This window comes from Macaca nemestrina, chromosome 2, assembly GCF_043159975.1.
Source record: "Macaca nemestrina isolate mMacNem1 chromosome 2, mMacNem.hap1, whole genome shotgun sequence".
NCBI lineage: Eukaryota > Metazoa > Chordata > Mammalia > Primates > Cercopithecidae > Macaca > Macaca nemestrina.
The window spans coordinates 12,530,017-12,552,403 of NC_092126.1; the positions used below are offsets into that span (position 1 = coordinate 12,530,017).

General features: G+C 34.4%; 1 long non-coding RNA gene across 1 annotated transcript in view; it reads left to right on the forward strand.

Moving 5' to 3' along the window:
* Positions 1–677: 677 nt before the first annotated feature.
* The window catches only part of LOC105470909 (uncharacterized), a 68,527-nt gene continuing 46,817 nt past the window's right edge, over positions 678–22,387 (forward strand). Inside the window, exons 1-2 of the long non-coding RNA XR_011619556.1 lie at positions 678–999; positions 4,298–4,363. This is a non-coding gene — a long non-coding RNA (uncharacterized lncRNA). The remainder of the gene's footprint in view (positions 1,000–4,297; positions 4,364–22,387) is intronic.

Sequence of the window (22,387 nt, forward strand, 5' to 3'; positions counted from 1 at the left end):
AATGGTTGAACTAATTTATACTCCCACCAACAGTGTAAAAGTGTTCCTATTTCTCTGCATCTTCACCAGCATGTTGTTTCCAGACTTTTTAATGATTGCCATTCTAAGTGGCATGAGATAGTATCTCATTGTGGTTTTGATTTGCATTTCTTTAATGATCAGTGATGATGAGCTTTTTTCCATTTGTTTGTTCGCTGCATAAATGTCTTCTTTTGGGAAATGTCTGTTCATATCCTTCGTCCACTTTTTGATGGAGTTTTCTTTTTTTTCTTGTAAATTTGTTTAAGTTCCTTGTAGGTTCTGGATATAAGACCTTTTTCAGACGAATACATTGCAAAAATTTTCTCCCATCCTGTAGGTTGCCTGTTCACTGTGATGATAGTTTCTTTTGCTGAGCAGAAGCTTTTTGGTTTAATTAGATCCCATTTGTCAATTTTGGCTTTTGTTGCCATTGCTTTTGATGTTTTAGTCATGAAGTCTTTGCCCATGCCTATGTTCTGAACGGTATTGCCTAGGTTTTCTTCTAGGGTTTTTATGATTTTATGTTTTATGTTTTAGTCTTTAATATATCTTGAGTGGGGGGAAAAGGGAGGGAGAGCATTAGGACAAATATCTAATGCATATGGGGCTTAAAACCGAGATGACAGTTTGAGAGGTACAGCAAACCACCATGGCACATTTATACCTATGCAACAAATGTGCAAGTTCAGTACACGTATCCCAGAAGTTAAAGTAAAATTTAAAAAGAATAAAAAGAAAATAACAAGACAAAGAACATTAAAATAAAACATTTATACGGAATAAGCATGAGGTTGTCTGTTTTCCATAAGGACCCATCATTCCTGATTGTTTTTCATTCAATTTGCATCACTAGCTCACAACATCTCCTGGCTAAAGTGGAATTTGAGTTTCCCATTTCTGATTGTAAGGTGCCATTAAAGTGCCTCAACTTTGGAACCAGAGTGCATGAGATTAAATCCTGGCTATCTGTGACCTTAGGTAAGTTATATGTGTTAATTAATCAGTTTTCCCATCTGTAGAATGGAATAACATGTTTCCTTTGAGTTACTATATATAAAATTCTTAGCACAGTATCTAGCAGAAACTACTATAAAAGTTACTATATATTGCTTAGCTTACTGCCATAATTATCGATAGGAAGTCAGGGCCTGGTATATCAAAACCTACCCTTCCATGATGTCACAACGCCTGGAAGATTTCCATCCGGCTTGCTTCTGCCTACTTATACTTGGCTGATATAGTCTATCAAAGCTAACTACCTCTCACGTTCGAGGTCTGGCCCATGACAATTTTCAGTGTGACAATTTTGCTGCTCTAATAAACTTACTCTTGCTAACTGGGGAAAGGTAGAAGTTATGTCAGAGTCCACTCATTCTCATTTTACCTGGTAGTCTCATAATACTGCTAAAAACGAAAAACAAAACAAAACAAAAAAACAGCTTACTCAAAACAATGGCTCATGTTTCAAAGTCCCAAACTTAGTAACATTAATCCTTCCGTTAAAATATTACTACATGATTGCCAGATTACCAGAATATTGCCTAGTTTTCATTTGGCTATTTAGATAATGTAAACCAGTTCTGATTTTTTAAATTAGAATTTCAGAGAGCCATACAATTCAAAGGCATTTTCTCTATTAAAATGCAGTAACAAACTCTCAGGACTTCAAAATTATAGGGTTTCAAGTGAAAAAATCTTCTTGGTAAAAAATGGGAATGGAGATCTTCAGGTCTTTCAGCTCTTTTATAAATATTTTAGTTTAACCCCTTATTAAAAACATATTAATAAGCCTTGTCATCAGGTAACTAGGTGTATAGTATTTAATATTGCCTTTGTAGTGATGATTTTCAGAGGAATTTCTGATTTGTCATACTGTGCCTAAAGTTAAATGTTATGCACACAAAATCTTCCATTTACTCAAAAAGGGGGTAAAACATAGTGAATTAACTTGCTGTTGCATGTTTGCCAAGTTATGCTAGATTGCTTGATAAATAAGATAAATGTAATTAAACTTTACCTAGGAATGCCAGAATAACTCATAATTTTGCCAAATCATTACAATGCTAAGTATTCCAGAATATAATGAACAGTGGTTCTGAATATGACTTAAAGTGATTTCTTGAATCAGGGTTAATAATAACATTTATTTCACTTTTCTTCATACAACAAAAATATATTACAAGCAGAGTATTCCAGAATTATAGGTTGAAGTTTCACTCCTGAGTCACTATTCAAGGCATATCTTGGGATCTATCATTCAGCTGCATGGTAGGCCTCCCTCCATTCATCAACTACATCTCATCTGCGCTTGTCTTTGTTATACAGGGGCTGAAGAAAAGTATCTACCTGCACAGAGTGGTTTTATTTCAAATTTATTGCCTTAAAATTCAAGTAACTTTTATAAACATGTGGTAGCATAGTGATATGATTGCCTATGAAGAAAATTTAAAAAAATTTTTTAAAAACCCAAAGAAACTTCTGGAACTAACAGGCAATCGTAGCAAGGTTGCAGGATACAAGGTTAATCTACAAAAATCACTTGGTTTTCTATATATCAGCAATGAACAAGTGAAATTTGAAATTAAATGCAATACCATTTATATTAGCACCTTTTAGTGCTAATAAAATACTTTGGTATACATCTAGTAAAATATATATATTTCCTTATATATGTATAAGACATATATGAGGAAAACTGCCAAGCTCTGAGGAAGGAAATCAAATAACTAAACAAATAGAGATATATTCCATTTTTATTGGATAGGAAGATTCATTATCTTAAAGGTGTCAGCTCTTTCCCAATTGGTCTATAGTTCCAATGCAGTACCAATAAAAATCTCAGTAAGATATTTTGTGGTTTATTTGGAGATGTAAAAGACTCAGAATAGCCAATAATATTGAAGGAGAATGACTAAGTCAAAGGACAGGCACTATCCTACTTCAAGACTTCCCAAGGATCTATGGTAATCAAGATAGTATGGCAAAAGAATAGATACATTCCAGAACAGAATAAAAAGCCTAGGAATAGATTCACTTAAATATAGTTAACTGATCTTTGATAAATGAACAGAGGAAATAGAATAGAGAAAAAATAGCCTTTTCAACAAATGGTGCTGGAACAACTGAACATTCATATGCAAAACAATGAATCTAGTTAGACCTTCACTAAAATTAACTAAAAATGAATCACAGACATAAATGTAAAACACAAAACCATAAAAGTCATAGAAGATGGCATAGGAGAAAACCCAGATGACCCCAGGGGAGGCAATAACTTTTTAGATACAGCACCATAGGCATAATCTATGAAAGAAATAATCATCAAGCTGGATTTCATTAATAAGTAAAAACAAACAAAAAACACTCCGTTCTGCAAAAGGCAACAGTAAAATGAAAATACACAAAAATGAAGAGGTGATATCGACAAGAGGGTATCACCATCAGCAGATGGTGAAATAGGAGGTCTCAGGCTTTATTCCTTCTACACAAAGAAAATTTAAAAAGCAACTATCTGTAACCTAGAAGAACTTTCTAAAAATGCCAATACTTGAGAACAAGCCTGAGACACTTGTGTGATCTGCCCAAATTAATGAAAACAGAATTAGAAGGGGAAGAGGATGGTCTCAGGATGACATAACACCCCTCACTCTTCCAAGTAGGCACAGGGCCAGAAAAAGCAGGTGTTTCTGGGTCTACAGTTTGTAAAGGCTGAGAAAAGAACTGGAGGCATTTGTATAGCTTCCCTAGCATTCTGAGATGCTTCCCAGGAAGCCTATGACAGTCTCACTTCACAGGGAACACTAGCAGTAAAGGCACACCTAGCCTGCCCAGGTCTGGTAGAAATAGAGAAGGCAAAGGGCATATTTGCTGGTTTGTAGACCCTGGTGGTACCTCTGTATTCTTGCAAACTGTGGCACAAGATCAGAGATAACAGCCAACTTCATAATTCACCTGCAATGACAAGCTGATTGCTTTCACAAGTAAGGTGAGAAGTTAAAACTAACTGCAATTTCTTTTTTTATTTAACTCTTAATTTTTTGTGAGTACATTGTTGGCATATGTATTTATGGGGTACATGAGATGTTTTGATATGCATGCAATGTGTAATAATCACATCATGGAGAATGGGATATCCATCCCCTCAAACATTTATCTTTTGTGTTACAGACAATTTAATTATACTATTTTAGTTATTTAAAAATGTACAATTAAATTATTATTGACTAGAGTCACCCTGTTGTGCTATCAAATAGTAGGTCTTATTCATTCTTTCTAGGTAATTTTTCTACCCATTAATCATCCCCACCTCTCTCCACTCTCTTAGAAACCTTCCCAGCCACTGGTAAGTATCCTTCTACTCTCTATTTCCATTAGTTCAGTTGTTTTGATTTTTAGTTTCCACAAATAAGTGAGAACATGCAATGTTTGTCTTTCTGTGATTGACTTATTTCATTTAACATAATCATCTCCAGTTCCACCCATGTTGTTGCAAATGACAGGATCTCATTCTTTTTTATGGCTGAATGGTACTCCATTGTTTATATGTACCACATTTTCTTTATCCATTCATCTGTTGATAGACACTCCAGTTGTTGTTTCCAAATCCTGGCTATTGTGAACAGTGCTACAACAAACATGGGAGTGCAGATATATCTTCAATATACTCATTTGCTTTATTTTGGGAATATACCCAGCAGTGGGATTGTTGGACCATACAGTAGCTCTGTTTTAGTTTTCTGAGTAACCTCCAAAGTGTTCTCCATAGTGGTCATACTAATTTACATTCCCACCAACAATGTATGAGGGTTCCCTTCTCTCCACATCCTAGCCATGATTTGTTACTGTCTGTCTTTTGGATATAAGCCATTTTAACTAGGATGAGATGATATCTCAATGTAGTTATCATTTTCATTTCTCTGAGAATCAGTGATGTTGAGAACCTTTTCATATGCCTATTTGCTAGTTGTATTTCTTCTTTTGAGAAATGCCTATTCAAACCTTTTGCCCCCATTTTTTGATCAGATTATTATATTTTTTTCTATAGAGTTGTTTGAGCTCCTTATATATTCCAGTTACTAATCCCTTGTCAGATTGGTAGTTTGCAAATATTTCTTTTCATTCTGAGGGTTTTCTCTTCACTTTCTTGATTGTTTCCTTTGCAGTTAAGAAGGTTTTTAACTTGATGTGATGTCATTTATCCATTTTTGCTTTGGTTGCCTGTGCTTATGCAGCATTGCTCAAGAAATTTTTGCCCAGAGCAATGTCCTGGGGAGTTTTTCCAATGTTTTCTTGTAGCAATTTCATAGTATGACATCTTAGATTTAAGTCATTGGCAAGAGATTGTATGTTTGCTTTGGCTATTCTGGATCTTCTGTGGTTCCATATACATTTTAGGATCGTTTCTTCTATCTCTGTCAAGAATAGCGTTGGTATGTTCATAGGGTTTCCATTGCATCTGCAGACTGCTTCCATCACAGCATAATGCTTTCAAGTTTCATCCATGTTGTAATACCTATCAACAATTCACTTCTTTTTATAGTGATACACTATATCCATTGTATGGATACACCATACTCTATTAATTTTTCACTTAATGGGCATTTGAATTGTTTTCTCCTTATGGCCAGTATGAATCATGATGTCATGAACATTCATGTGCAAGTATTTGGTTGGCTATTTGCTTTCAGTTGTCGTGAGTATACACCTAGGAATGGAAAGTTATAATAAGATGCAGTCATCATATGATAACTCAATGTTTTATTTCTTTGAAGAAATGCCAAACTGTTTTCCAAAGCACTATTTTACATTCCTATCAGCAATCCATAGGGGATGATATGATATATTGCATTAATTAATTTCAGATGTTAAACCTGCCTTTCACTGGTGGAATTAATCACAATTGGTCATAGTGCATAATCTGTTTTATGTGTTGCTATGTTTGGTTTGTTGGTATTTTTGAGGAGTTTTAGGTCTGTATTTATAAGAAATATTAGTCTGTAAGTTTATTTTTTTGTATGATGTCCTTATTTAGTTTTGGTATCAAGGTAATACCAGCTTCATAGCATAAACTGGGAAGTGTTTTTTTCCTGCTATTAATTTTTGAGTTTGTGAAGACTTGGTATTAATTCTTCAAAGTTTGTATCTTTCTAGGAATTTGTGTATTTTGTCCAAGCTATCTAATTTTCTGGCATAGAGTTACATTTCTTTACTTATGATCTTTCTCTTTCTGTCAGGTCAATATTAATCTTCCTTCTTTACTTCCTGATTTTAGTAATTCTCTTTTTTCTCAGCCAGTCTAGCTAAATGTTTTCTTGAATTATGTTAACCTTTCCAAAGAAACAAGTGTTTTTCTATTGCTTTTTAAAATGTTTATTTTATTGTTATCACTCTAATCTTTAGTGGTTCTTTTCTTCTTTTTGCCTTAGATGTACCTTTTCTTTTTTCCTATGTAATAAGGTAGAAGGTTAGGTTATTTGTGATCTTTTAACTTTTTTAATACAGGTGTTTAAAACTATACTCTAAGCAGTGCTTTAGCTACATCTCATAAATTTTGTTTTGGTGTTTCTTTACTTTCATTCATCCCAAGGTATTTTCTAATCTCTGTTGTGATATCTTTCTTACATAATCTGTGACTTAGAAAGTATTATTTTATTTCCACTTGTGAATTTTCCCAATTTTTCCTGTTGTTTATTTTTATTTCATTCCATCATGATCAGAGAAGATATTTTTCATATTTTAAATATTTTAAAATGTATTGAGACTCGTTTTGTGGCCTAGCACATGCTATCTTCTGGAGAAAGTTAAATGTGCACTCAAGAAAACTGTGTATTCTGCCGTTGTTGGGTGGAGTGCTCTTTAAGATGTCTGTCAGGTCTCGTTGGTTTACACTGTTTTTGAAGTCTAATATTTTCCCGTTAATTTTCTGTCTTGTTGCTCTATCCACTACTGAAAGTGACTGTATCCAAACATTACTGTTGAATTGTCTATTATTTCTTTCAATTATGTTCATTTTTGCTTCATGTATTTTGGGACTCTCTGTGTACAAGCATACCTTTGTGATATTGTGGGTTCGTTTCCAGACCACTGCAATAAAGCAAATACTGCAATAAAGCCAGTCACATAAAATTTTCTGTTTCATAAGAATTAAAGTATAAAAGTCATGTTTACACTATACTGTAGTCTATTAAGTGTGCAATAGCAGTATGCCTAAAAAACAATGTTCATATCATAATTTGAAAATACTTTATTGCTAAACAATGCTAACAATCATCTGAGCCTCCAGCAAATCAAACTCTTTTTGTTAGAAGGATGTCTTGCTTCAGTCTTGATGGCTACTGATTAAACAGGGTGATACTTACTGAAGGTTGGGGTGGCTGTGGTAATTTCTTAAAATAAGACCACACAATGAAGTTTGCCAAATTTTTTGACTTTTCTTTTCAGGAAGGATTTCCCTGAAGCATGTGATGCTATTTAAAAGCATTTTAACTTCTTTTAAAATTGGAGTCAATCTTATAAAACCCTGCCACTGCTTTATCAACTAGGTTTATGTAATATTCTCAATTATTTGTTGTCATTTCAACAATATTCATAGCAACTTCACTAGGAGTGGATTCCATTTTATGAAGCTCCCTTTTTCCTCCTTTATAAAAAGCAACTGCTCATTCAGTAAAATTGTATTATGAGGTTTCAGCAAATCAGTCACATCTTGAGGCTCTACTTCTACTTCTAATTGTCTTGCTACATCCACCAAATCTTTAGCTACTGTCTTCACTGAAGTCTTGAACCCCTCAAAGTTATTCATGAAAGTTGGAATCAACTTCTTTCAAACTCTGTTAATGCTGATATTTTGACCTCCTTTTCATGAATTAGGAATGTTCTTAAGTGTATCTAGAATGGTGAATTCTTTCAAAGGTTTTCAATTTACTTACTCAAATCCATCAGTAGAATCAGTATCTATGGCAGCTACAGCTGTATTTCTAAATAAGACTTGAAAATTGAAATGTCTTGATCCATGGGCTGCAGAATAGATGTGTTAGCAGGCATGAAAACAGTGTTAACCTCCTTGCACATCTCCATCAGACCTCTTGGGTGAGCAGGTGCATTGTCAATGAGCAGTAACATTTTGAAAGGAATCATTTTTTTCTGAGCAATAGGTCTCAATAGTGGACTTAAAATATTCAATAAACCATGCTGTAAATAGATGTGTTCACTGGAGTAGCACTTTTAATTTTCTTCAGTAATTTTCCCTTTGCATTTACAACTTAGCAAACTCTCTGACACAAGAGGCCTAGCTTTTGGCCTACCTTGGTTTTTGACTATCTTTTTCACTAAGCTAAACCATTTCTAACTTTTGATTTAAATTGGTAGATGTCAACTTTTCCTTTCACTTGAACACTTAGAAGCCTCATGTGGTTATCTATTGGCCTGATTTCAATATTATATCTCAATGAATAGGGATGCCTGAGGAAAGGAAGAGAGACAGAGAGTGACTGGATGGTTTAGTAGTCAGAACACAATTTATCAATTACTTTCAACATCTTATATGAGCGCTGTTTGTCGAGCCCTAGACAATTGCAATAGTAACAACAATGACCAGTGGTCATAAATCACCATAACAGATATAATAATAAAGACTTGAAATGTTGTGAGAATTACCAAAATATGATAGAGATGCAAAATGAGCAAATGCTGTTGGGAAAATGGTACTGATAGACTTGTTCTTTGCAGGGTTGCCACAAATCTTCAATTTATATAAAAAAAAGAAAAGAAAAAAAGCAATACCTGCAAAATTTAATCAAATGAAGCATGTCTGTGTATATTTAAAATTGTTATAGCTGCCTAATGGATTGACTGTTTTATCATTATAAAATGTTTCTTTTTATGTCTAGCAATAATTGCTTAAAATTTTCAAGTCTATTTTGTCTGGTATTAGTATAGCCTTTCCTGCTTTTTGTGGCTTCTATTTGCATTATATATATTTTTCATTTTTTAATTTTCAACCTATTTTTATCTATTAATCTTAAGTGTATTTACTTTAGACATCACATATTTTGATATTTTCTAATCCAGTCTGACAATCCTTGACTTTTAGGTTGTTCAGTCCAACCATGTTTAATATTATTATTGATGTAATTTTATTTATGTCTGTCATTTAACTTTTTTGAAAAAAGAAGTTGTATCGTTTTTGTTCCTCTATGTCTCCTTTATTGCTTTTTTTGTACTAAGTGAATTAGTTCCAGTGTAACATTTTAATTCCTTTAATAATTTTGTTACCATAATTATGTATTATTTGGGACTTATTCTGATAACTTCTTGAGAAACGTTTCAACTCTTGTTCTGTGATTCCTTAACTGCATCTCTGTGCTAACACCTGCTTTTCTTGCAATTATGCTGATATTGAGAGGTAGTGGAATTTTGGTGCCTGTAAAGCAAGAGTGTTCATGTTTATACATCCATGTGTCCAGTTCCTCATAAGTAAACATATTAACATGGTAAAACCTGGTGAAAAGGTCTGTGCTCAGAAGCCTTTTAATTTGCTCTCATTTACTATGGCTGCTTGACATGGACCCAGTCTGAACCTGCTGTGATCTCTACTCATGTACAGTTAATTCCCCAATAGCCAGTGGAACTTACTGGGTATAACAAGCAATCTGTGAAAAGCAAACTACTACAGATCTTTGTTTTGCCTTGTTCTCCCTGCAAAGCATGAACAAATTAATGGAAGGCTTTATCTTTATCATAAAACAATAATCTCTGTAGCTCTGAAAATGCAGGCAGTAACAAAACAGAAATATGCTGCAAAGATTAGTGCAAGAGAAAAGAAATGAATAATGTAACAAGATCTTAAACTGGATTATCACACCAAGCTAGCTTGTTAGAGCACTGGGTAGCTTATTTCACAATCCATCTTCTTCAGCAGTCACGGAGTATGTGTTGGTTATCCTCATTAGAACACCTCAGTGCACTCCTGTCCAGCATTCTTATATATTAAGTTCATGCCAACAGACAAAATGGTAATTGGCCAATGTTTGAAGCCACAAATAACATAGCATACTGTACCCATATCCAAATTAGCCAAAAGATACTGGCTTGGAGGTCATAAAAAAATCAAAAACTCTTCAATTATAATCGTTTATTTCACCCGAAGATAGCATCTTAAGTACCCATAGAAATTCCACTGAATACTCAAATAGCAGCAAACTCTTTTGAAGTAATTAAAACAATATCTTTCTAGACCCATGCCAAAGTAGTAAAAACAAATAAAACTATTTAGTTACACTGGCCCATTACATTAGCTGGGTCTAAAACTTAGGGTATGCAGTATCATGGCATACAAATGCTTTCTGAAATATTTATGTACTCAGTGATATTTTCAGATTAAACACCACCTAGTTATCCCAAAGCCCTCTGCTAGACATGCTAAGTCCTTTGCAGGAAAAAGAGTGGAGGGTAATAAAATTTACATAGAAAAGCATGATCTGAATAGAGTTCATGTCAAAGTCAAGAGGCCCTAATTGTATTTGTTTAACTCTATTTAAACCAGAATTTATAAGTCTGATTCACAAAGCAAAATATCATCTTCCTTGAACATGACTAGATTATCCCATTCTATCTTGCTGAGCTCTGTGTGATTCCTGGATTAGACATAGGTGCCCAGATGACAGAACCCCAGGACAGTGGTTTATCCAAGATATGCCACAAGCTTCTGTGACCTATGCTTGGGGAGCAATAGTATAGATTTTTTGTTAGTTTGTTGGAAACAAATTAACTTAGTCAAAAAAAGAAAAATAAAGGGCATTTGTGTTTACCACATCTAGGCCTATGCTTACTGCCCAGAGTGAATTACAGGGCAGATTTGGCATGACCCATCTAAGACATTGTAGAAATATGAACATCTCTCACCAATCAAGTATCTGATTTCTCTTCTCTAGGCTGTGACTCCCTGATGTGGGTTTTATAGAATCTAGAACACTCATCATCCTGAATTTGTTAATGGCATTCATGATACTATTTCCAACAAATTAATTAAAGTTAAAAAAACTACTTCAGGAGTTATGTGTTTATAACTGTCAGCCTTTGCTAACAAATTTATTGTAATGAACACTGTTGAGATGGGTTAATGTGAATTTTACCTCATAACATTTGGAAAATTAGAGACATCTCAATTTGCTAAATATCCTTGCAAAACTTGACCTCAACTGTTCAGGACTGGAGTCTTTGATTAATATCTTTCTTACATAGAGTAACAATGAAGATTTGATCAAAGAAGCAGAACTACTAGGATCTATGTCTACATCTATGTCTATGTTTAGATCTATGTCTATATCTTTGTACCATCCATAAAATCTCAGGAATAGGGGATTTGTTATAGGGATTTGACCTTACACAATGGGCTTCTGCCCTGGTGCTGGGCAGGGCAGGCAATACCAATTAATAAATATTCAGAAATTTGTTAAACTATTAGTAGCTAGATACTATAACTCCACTGGGAAGATGGATGTGATGCGAATGAGAGCAAGAACAAACTAGAAGCCTGCAAAGATGTGCTAAAATCCACGTGGACAATCTGGAGCTCACATCAGGCTTTCACTTCCTAAAAGTGTACAAATTCAATGATGCAGGTGACATACACCATGGTGTTAAACACATACCTGGAGCAGGAGTGAAGAAACTGAAGGAGAAAAATTGGTGGTAACTGGAGGAAACATGGATCTTACTGCTATCTCACTTAGCCAACAAGTCGAGCAAGCAATTCTGTGACAAATGCAGCAACAGCAACATTTGACCCTACACTGACGTTCCTAGTGTAAACTGCCAATCGGAAGCTATGTCTATATGGTTAAGAGAGGGAGGATCAACTTCGGGATTCCCCAAATAATGAGACATTTTGCTATGCCCTTAACTGTGGAGGTATACGCCTACCTGCCTTCTTTCAGGCAGCCACAATTTGTAGTTCAGCCGCCTATTTGCCTTCTTCAGATTCCCTCTTTAAGAAGCTGTGTTGGGCCTGCTTATGTGGGATTTGAAGCGGGGCTAGGGATTGGACATTCTTTTCATGCAAGCTTTAAAACAGTTCTCCAGGTAGAGTTTCACCAACTACTAATTCATCAATACTCACTGTACCATTTTACATCTTACAACAGTTAGCTGCTATCTCTCATCCACTGTCTGCTCTCAGTTTGTCCTGTAATCACTTTGGTAAAAAAAAGATAAATATGTGTATTGAATCTGTAAATTTTACCTCCTAGTGCCCTGATGGGGCTTTTTCACTGCCACATATTGCAGGGAAAATGTCTAGGAAGAAAATGATTATTAACTTCAATTAAATGCTTTATGCTTTTGGGAGTCAAGGTACAGGAGAATCAGATGATACTTTCTCATCTTTCCTCCTTTATCGCATACGGCAAGATTGAAATTATTATTTCATTCTCATCAATATATAATATATACTAGTTGGGACAATTAAACTTTACTGTGACATGCGGCCTTCACAAATGAGAGAGTTAGATAATTTTTCAAAAACCTTGAAGCTAGTGAGACAGACAAGAAAATTCAGTAAACTAGGACTGAGTTTACTATGGTTAGAATGACGTTTGAAAGAAGTAGAGGTCATGGAATCACAGTGAGGTGCCATCTAGCCCACGTTGGGACAATCCTTAGAGCCACATAAACAATGCTGTATTAGTTATCTATTAATGCATAACAAATTACTCCAAATCTTAGTACTTAAAAAGAAGAGGTACTCTTTCACCATTTTGGTGGGTCAGGAATTTAGGAACAGTGTGGTTGGACACTGTTGGCTCTGGGTTTAATGTGAGATGCAGCTAGATGTTGATTAGGACTACAATCATCTGAAGGCTGGAATATGGCTGGAGGTTTGGCTTTCAGGGTGGATCACTCACATGGCTGCCAAGTTGATAATGGCTCAGATCTTCTCCACGTGGTTCTCTTGAGTTTTCCTGCAACATGGTATGTGTTTAGTCCCACAGCAAGCAATACAAGAGAACAAAGCAGAAGCCGCAGTGATTTGTGACTTCTCTTGGAAGTCATACATTGTCAGTCATGACCATTCCTGATCAAGTCTGAGAGAAGACTAATAAAGGTGTAAACACCAGGAGATATGAATCTGTGGAAGGCATCTTGGAGGCTGGTTATTACAGAAGTGAACCCCATCTCTGGATGTAGAAAAGCCATACAGAACTAGTGAGAGAAATGGAAGGGGTTAGGGGTTGCTGATAAGTAGTATTAAGTAAGGAAAGGGGGAACAATGTGTACAAAGACTTAGTGGTAAGAAGATGGTAGAAAGTGGGAAAACATCAGAAAGTGTTTGCACTTTTCTATATGTTATTTTGATTTTTGCTTTCTTTTAAGTTGATGAGCATTCTGAAGTTATAGGATTTTGAAGAATTATTAAATAATACAAGAATCACTTAAACCTTAGGAAATAAATCTATAGGAATGTCATGATGCTGTTTAACAGGCGTGAGCTCATTTTATTAACTGTAAATATGATATCTCTAATCCTCTAGCAGAGTCAGCATTTATTTTTTACTTGTTAGTTATCTCAGGTACTGTTCTGCAAAATGAAAGAACCATCTGACTTGGAATAGGCAGTGGAATGAAAAGTTCTAAAGTCCACAGGATCAGCTTTTAATACCCTAATGAGGTTTAGAATGATGATAATATCCACACAGAGGGATTTTGGTTGTTTGTTTGTTTTTTGCCTTGGCAAATCAAATGTTTGTGCCAAAGCCTTTCTGTTTCTCAAATCTCTTTGTCTCTCAGTCTCTTTTCCCAGTCTGTCTCTCTGTTTCTCTCTGCTTGTTTATCTCTCTATAATTTTTTGTCTATCTGTCTCCCTCTGTCTTTTTTAAATTTTGAGACAGAGTCTCACTCTCGTACAGGCTGGAGTGCTGTGGCACGATCTAGGCTCACTGCGACCTCTGCCTCCTGGGTTCAAGCGATTCTCCCGCCTCAGCCTCCCGAGTAGCTGGGATTACAGGTGTGCACCACCACACCTGGCTAATGTTGTATTTTTAGTGAAGATGGGATTTCACCATGTTGGCAGGCAGGTCTCAAACTCCTGACCTCAGGTGATCCACCCACCTTAGCCTCCCAAAGTGTTGGGAATACAGGTGTGACCACCATGCCTGGCCCCTCTCTCTCACAAGACATCTTGTAAAACTCACCTTAAAAGATATTTTCCAAGTTGATGGATGTGAGGTTAAATAGAAGTGAGTTAAGAAATGCCCTGGTACATTCTAGTCGGTTGCGTGAACTAGGCAGAAGAATCTTTGCTACTTCCAAAGCTTTCAGTCCTCGCATACCTTAACATTCTCATTCTTAATTTTTGTAAATTGAATGGAGTAGAAAGAAAAAGCAGTTAACTAAGAGTTTTAACTCATCCTGCCACTATCTAATGACTAATGTCATATAACCTCCCTATTATTGTTTGTTCATCTTTAAATTCCTTTTCAGTTGGTGTGCAATCTGTGTTTCTGTAATTTGAGCACCTTCTCAGGCATTTGGGAATGGAGTAGCAATATTTTCCTGTATAAGAAAATATATCTATAAAGGCATACCATAATCATGAAATCATGTAACATAGAAGGTCATTGTCTATTTACAGATGATTCAATTATCTGATAGAAAGTTTTAAGAATAAATGACTAAATTAGACAGTTAGCATAGTTTATCTTGTGAAGTGACAGTTTGTAGTAAAGGAAAGGGCTTCTGTTTTCAACTCAGATCTCATGACTTAAGTTTTACGGAGATATAGATAGATAAAGACCTTCCCCTCCTACATTGGAGAAGCATTGAGACTCAATATGAAACCATCCTTTCTTAAAAATATAATCCACATTTGTCTTTCGGTCATTTTTTTTCCCCACTTTGTTTATTGGAATTTCCATTACTAGACTAAAGCTTTTGAGTAAGCATGCTGTCTATATTAAAACAGCCACTGAAGTTTTTATATATTCAGAAGAAAAAAGATATTGAAATAGCTGCTTTCTTTTTAATAACAGCCTGAATTGGTTCATCTACTTAGCTGTCCAGCACCATGGAATGGAGAGATCATGGTTCCTCAGAATTTATAGAACAGGTAATTTTGACAGCATGCGGAGGAAGTATTATATGATACAGCTTTTGAGATATTGTCTAAGGAGTAAAGCTGAAGGGTGGTTGCCTGATTAAAGGAATTCTGAGGCTCTCAAGACAAAAGTATGCTATTGGGTGAAAGAGCGGAGGAGCACTAATGATCACATTTGATTCCTTTACTACTTTGCCTTGAACAGACTAATAATTTGAATGAGTAAGGATGGCTGAAGCAAGTAAATGATAGCCCAACTACTTTTTCTGACCCTGCCTGAAATCACTTCATAGCTATGCTTTCAAGAGACAAAATTTTCTAACGTATGTTACATTTGGAAATGCTGTTTATGATGAGACTAATGAAGTTAATAAAACAGCAAGAAAATTTTAAATAAACTAATAATGTTTTGAAAAAATCATGCCCAGAGTATAGATTATTTTAAATTTAATTAAAGAGGTAATCAATCATTCCATAAAGGGGATTTTCAAATTTATGGCTGTCTATTTATACTCTTTGAGTTAACCAAAGAATCTACCTAAGCCTTCAAAAAGAAGATTCTAGAGAGCCAGTCCCAATAGAATATTAACTGGACAAGTCAGGAATGCACAGCTGAATGTTAAAAATAAAGATCTCTTTGTTATTGCATAAACCAAAAGACATAGCCATCTGGAATGATTTATAGCAGAATCACAAATAAAATCTCTATAAGAAGAGGTAACTTTCTGGAAATCTGGCCAAAGTTGATTTTAATAGATATTTTCCCTCTAGTTACATGAGACATTAATATACACTGTTTAAAATCATAGAAAGTTCAAGTATTATAGAGAAGAAAATAAAAATCACTCCTTACTACTGTCAATTGTATTATGTTGTCTTTTTCCTACAAAACAATACATTTAATTATGATAGATACTGGGGTGTAACCCATTTGCATTTTCTAATTTTTTAATATCTTTTTCTTAATCATATACTCCTCTTTGGATTACAGCATTTAAAGCTGTGACTGACTATGGTATCTGTGATTCTTCTGTAATCCTTTGTCACGAACACTAGTAGCAAACTCTTGTTTAAAGTATTTAAAATACCCCAGACCCTGTCATTAGGACCTCCAATATATGGCACAATTAGTATAACCTAAAAGATTTCTGCTACTTATGATGTGTTTCTGAGAAAATAATTATATGACTAATATATTTATATTAGCTGGTATTTTCATCACTTTTCTGTTGCAATAGCTGAATACCTGAGGCCGTACAATTTATAAATAAAGTGCCTTTATTTATTATCATTCTAGAGGCTGAGAAGTGCAAGGTTGGGTGGCTGTACCTGGTTGGCTTCTGTGACGGCCTCATGCTTTGTCATAACTTGGTGAAAGGCATCACAAGGCAAGAGGGTTGAATGTCTCTGCTCAGATATCTCTTCTTTTTCTTGTAAAGCCACCAATTCCATTCTTGTGATAACAATTAATCCATTAACCCATTAATTCATGAATTAGTTACTTTATTCATGTGGTCAGAGCTTTCATGACGCAATGACTTCTTAAAGGCCCCATCTTTCAATACTGCCACATTGGGGATTAAATTTCAACATGAGTTTTAGAGAAGACAAACATTTAAGACATGGAATCCCATCCCGGCCCCTCAAAGCTCACATCCTTCTTATATAAAAAATATATTTATTTCATCTCTCTAGGCCCAAAGTCTTAACTTATTCCAGCACCAACTCAAAAGTCCAAAATCCAGATCTCATCAGGGAGTCTGTAAAATCAAAACAAGTTATCTACTTCCAAGATAGAATTGGTGAAATAGGCATAGGTTATACATTCCCATTCCCAAATTGAGAAATAGGACAGAAGAGAAGAGTAACCAGCCCCAAGCAAGTTTAAAAACCCACAAGGACACTATTAATCCTAAGGCTGGAGAATAATCTCTTTTGACTCTATGTGCCTCCTCTGGGATACACTGGGGCAATGGATGGGCCCTCAAGGCCTCATTTTTTCCTCTCACAACTCAATGTAAGTAGTTACAAGGATGCAGCACTTGAATTCTTTACTGCTTAGATATTTCTTCTGCCAAATGTTCTATTTTTTTGCTTTTGAGCTCTGTATTACATAAAGCCCTTGAGCATCAACACAATCCAACCAAGTTTTTTGCCAGTTGGTAACATGGATAGCCTTTACTCCAATTTCTAATGCCTTGTTTCTTAGTGTTCTATCTGAAACTTTGTCAGAATATCCTTTATTCTCCATATTTCTATTATCATTCTTGTCATGAAAATTTATTAAACTCTAAGGAGTTCTAACCTTTCCCTAATCTTCTAAGATCTCACCAGAATAAACTCTTGCAACCTCTGCCCATTACCCAATTCCAAAGCTGCTATCACTTTTACAAGTATCTTTATAGTGACAACACCACTCCTGTTATGAATTTTCTATTTTAGTCTGTTTTCTGTTGCTATAACTGAATACCTGAGGTGGAATCATTTATTTTTTTTAAAAGAATTTATTTCTTACAGTTCTGGAGTCTGAGATATGCAAGATTGGGTGGCTATACCTGGTCACTTCTTATGAGGGCCTTGTGTTGTGTCATAACATGATGGAAGGCATCACAGGGCAAGGCAGCTGAGTGGGTTAGCTCAAGTCTTTCTCTTCTTAAAAAGTCACTAGTCTCATTCCCATGATAACCTATTAATCCATTAACCCATGAATACATGAAAGGATTACTCCATTCATGAAAGCAGAGCCCTCATGACCCAATGACCTCTTAAAGTTCCCATCATTCTGTACTGCCATATTGGGGATTAAGTTTCAACATGAGCTTTAGAGGGATCAAACACCCAGATCATAACAGCTGGGAAGTTTGGTAGTAATGCGATGACTTGTTTTTAAGGCTATTTAGTTCCCCAGTGTTAGTGATTTTCTCAGGTCTTCTGTCAAGTCAAAAAACAAGCAACTCTAGAATCGTAGCAAAACATGAACTGAAGTGCAGCTTGAAAATATAAACACAGAATTTTAGGTATTGAAATGCCTCCTTTCTAGCCATGGTCCATTCTTAGAATCTCATCTATCAACTTCGAATTTCAGAGATTTTGGCCTAGATTGCTTTGTGTCATATGGACATTTAAATAAATATTAATTATTTTGATCAAACAACATGAAATGTCATTTTATTTATTTCTGCCTATTTCAGTGTATTTCACCACTGTTTCCTGATTTTTCAGTATATAGTTCTTTTACCTCCTCAGCTAAATTTATTCCTCAGGGTTTACTGATGCTATTTTAAATTGGATTGTTTTCTTAATTTCTTTGTTGGGTAGTTTGTTGTTAGTGTAGAGAAGCACAACTGATGCCTAGTGTACCTGGCAATTTTACTGATCTTATTTAGAGCTAATGATTTCTAGTGAAATCTTAAGGATTGTACATATATAAAATATTATCTGAAATAGACAGTTGTACTTTTCTTTGCAAGTCAGATATCTTTTATTTTTTATTTTTTCTTGTTTGTTTATTTTTTGCCTAATTGCTCTGTGTAGGACTATAAATACTGTATTGAATAGAAATGATCAGGGTGGGCATCCTGATTTCAGACAAAAACCTTTCAGCTTTTTACTGTTGAGTATGAAGTTACCTGTGGGCTTGTCATATGTGGCCTTTTTATGTTGAGATACAATTCCTCTATGCTAATTTGTCGAGAGTTTTAATTATGAATGGATATTGAATGTTGCCAAATGCTTTTTGTTTATGTATTGAGGTGGTCATAGTATTTTTAGCCTTCATTCTGTTACTGTGGTTTATCATATTCATTTGTGTATGTTGAAACATCCTTGCATCCCATAGATAAATTCCACATGATCTTGGTTTATGATCCTTTTAATTTGCCGTTAAATTCGATTGCTAGAATTTTATTGAAGGTTTCTGCATCTGTGTTCAACAGGGATATTGGCCTAATTTTCTTTTCTTGCGGTGTCATTGTCTGTAATTCGTATCAGGGTAATTCTAACTTCATAAAATTAGTTTGGAATTGTTTCCTCCTCATCAATGTTTTGGTAGTGTGTGAGGTTTTGTGTTGATTCTTCTTTAAATGTCTTGTAGAATTCACTTGTAAAATCATCAGGTTTTGAGATTTTTTTTGTTGGAAAGTTTTTGATTACTGATGCAATTTTCTTATTGGTTATTGGTCTATTCACATTTTCCATTTCTTCTGATTCAGTCTTCATAGGTTGTGGGTTTGTAGGAATTCATACTGTCTTCTAGATTATACAATTTGTTAGCAGATATATGTTTATGGTTGTCTCTTAAACACATTTATATTTCTGTGGTATCAGTTGTAATGTCTCTTCTTTCATTTATAATTTTATATTATTTGAGCATTATTTTCTTTTTCTCTTAGTCTAACTGAAGACTTTTCAGTATTGTTTTAAAAAAGTTGTTTTGAAAACATTTTTTAAGTGTTTGACATTTTCAAAATTATTTTCAATTGCTTTTCTAGTCAGTGTTTCATTTATTTCTGCTGTGATTTTTATTTCATTCCTTCTGCTGATTTTGAATTTATTTTATTATTCTTTCACTAGTTCCTTGAGATATTTACTTAGGTGGCTTACTTGAGATCTTTTTTTCTTAGTATATGAATTTATTGCTATAAACTGTCCTCTTAGAACTGTGTTTGCTACAACACGTAAGTTTTTCTATGTTGTGATTCCCGTTTTATTTGTTTCAAGATACTTTTTATTTCTCTTCTGACTTTTTCAAACTCATTGGTTGCTCAAAAGTGTGTCGTTTAATTTTCATATATATGTAAAATTTGCATTATTTAGTTATTTCTGGTTTCATACCATGGTTGTTGGAAAAAAATACTTGAAATAATTTCAATCTTTTTACATTTGTTAGGGTTGGTTTTGTGGTCTCACACATTATTTATCCTGTAGAAAGTTTCATGTGCACCTGAGAAGAATATGTGTTCTTCTGTTGTGTATTTATAATGTATATATCTTTTAGGTTCATTTATTCTACAGTGTTGTTCAAGTCTACTCTTATTTTTTAAAATAAATTTTCTGTCTGGATATTTATTGTTAAAAGTAAAGTATGGAAATCCTCTACATTTTTGTATTGCCATCAATTTCTCCCTCCAGTTCTATTAATATTTGTTTTATATATTTAGGTGCTTTGATGTTGGGTGTATATATATTTATGATTCTTAAATTCTGTTGATGAATTGACCCCTTTATAATTGCATAATAAATTTATTTCTTATTAAATTTTTTGATGATTAAAAGACTACTCTTTTAGTAAGCATAGCCATCTCCGATCTATTGGTTTTTTTGTTGGCATGGTATGTCTTTTTCTATCCCACCACTTTTAGCTTATCTGTGTTCTTAAAACTAAAGTGAGGATTTTGTAGGCAGCATATAGTTCATATAGTTGGGTCTCTTTCTTTTTTTTTTTGTTCTGTCCATTACTCTATGTCTTTTGATTGGATAATTTATTCCATTTACTTTTAAAGTATTTCCTTATAGGTAAGAACTTAGTATTTCCATTTTATTAATTGTTTTCTGATATTTTGGGAGTTTCTTCCTTCTTTCTCTCTTGCTGTTTTAATTTGTGATTAGATAATATTTGGTTGCGGTAGGTTTTGATTTGTGTATGTGTAAAGGTCTTTTACCACAAGCCTTACACAAAGCTACTTACAATTATAACTGTCTACTTGAGACTGCTAACAGTTTAACTTTGACAGCATACAAAAACTCTATCATTTAACTTCTCCCTATATAGTTTATGTTTTCGATGTCACATTGTGTATCCATTAACAAATTATTGCAGCTATAGTAATTTTTAATACTTTTGTCTTTGAAATTTAATGCTGGGTTAAAAGTGATTTATACATCACAATTGTAGTACTAGATTATTTTGAATTTAACTGTATACTTACTTTTACAATGAGTTTTATACTTCCATATGTTTTCATGTTTTAAGTTAGAGTCCTTTTATTTTCACTTGAAGAACTAGCTTTAGCATGTTTTGTAAAGGTTGCCTAGTGGTAATGAGCTCCTTTGGCTTTTGTTTGTTTTGAAAAGTCTTTTTAATTTCTCCATTTCTGAAGGACATATTTGCTGGGCATATTATTCTTGGTTCGTAGTTGCTTTCTTTCAGACTGAATATATTATCTCACTATCTCCTGGCATACAATGTTTTTTGCTGAGAAAACTACTGATAGTATTGGGGAGCTCCTTTGTATTTGATGAATAACTTTTCTCTTGCTTCTTATCCAATTCTCTCTTTGCCTTTGATATTTGAAAGTTTGATTATAATGTGTCTCAGTGACAGTCTCTTTATTTTTAACCTATTTGGGGTCCTTTTGGCAACATGAATCTAGATGTTCATTTTCTTCTCCATATTTGAAGTTTTCTATTACTGTTTTTTTAAACAACCTGATTATTATTTCTGCTCCTTTTAGAGATTCTATAATGTTTATATAGGTTCATTTGATGGCATCCTATAAGTCCTATAGGCTTTCTTCATTTATTTTTGTCTTTTTTGTATGTTTGTTTGTTTTCCTGGTTGATTTGAAATGACTTGTCTTTGAGTTTGCTAATTCTTATTATTGATTGTATCTGCTGTTGAAGCTGTCTGTTAAATACTTTAATTCAGTAATTGTGTCCTGCTTCAGAACTTGCATTTGGTTCTTTCTTATGGTTGCTATACACTTCATTGAACTTTACACTTATTTCTTGTATTGTTTTTGTGATTTTGTTTTGTTATATATCTGTAGTATCTTGTAGTACATTGAGCTTCTTAAAAAAGATTAATTTGAGAGCCATGTGCTGTGGCTCATGCCTGTAATCCCAGCACTTTGGGAGGCCGAGGCAGGCAGATCATGAGATCAGGAGATGGAGACCATCTGACTAATATGATGAAACCCTGTCTGTACGAAAAACACAAAAAATTAGCCAGGCATCATGGTGGGCACCTGTAGTCCCAGTTACTCAGGAGGCTGAGGCAGGAGAATGGTATGAACCCAGCAGGCGGAGCTTGCAGTGAGCCGAGATCGTGCCATTGTACTACGGCCTGGGCAACAGAGTGAGACTCTATTTCAAAAAAAAAAAAAAAAAAAAAAAAAAGAAAGAAAGAAAGAAAAAGATTATTTTGGAGTCTTTATTGGGTAGTTAATAGTTCTTCATTTCCTTACACAGGTGCTTTATATTGTTCCTTTGGTGATGTCATGTATCTCTGATTATTCCTGACCCTCCTGGTGGTCTTGAATTGGTGCCTTGTGTATT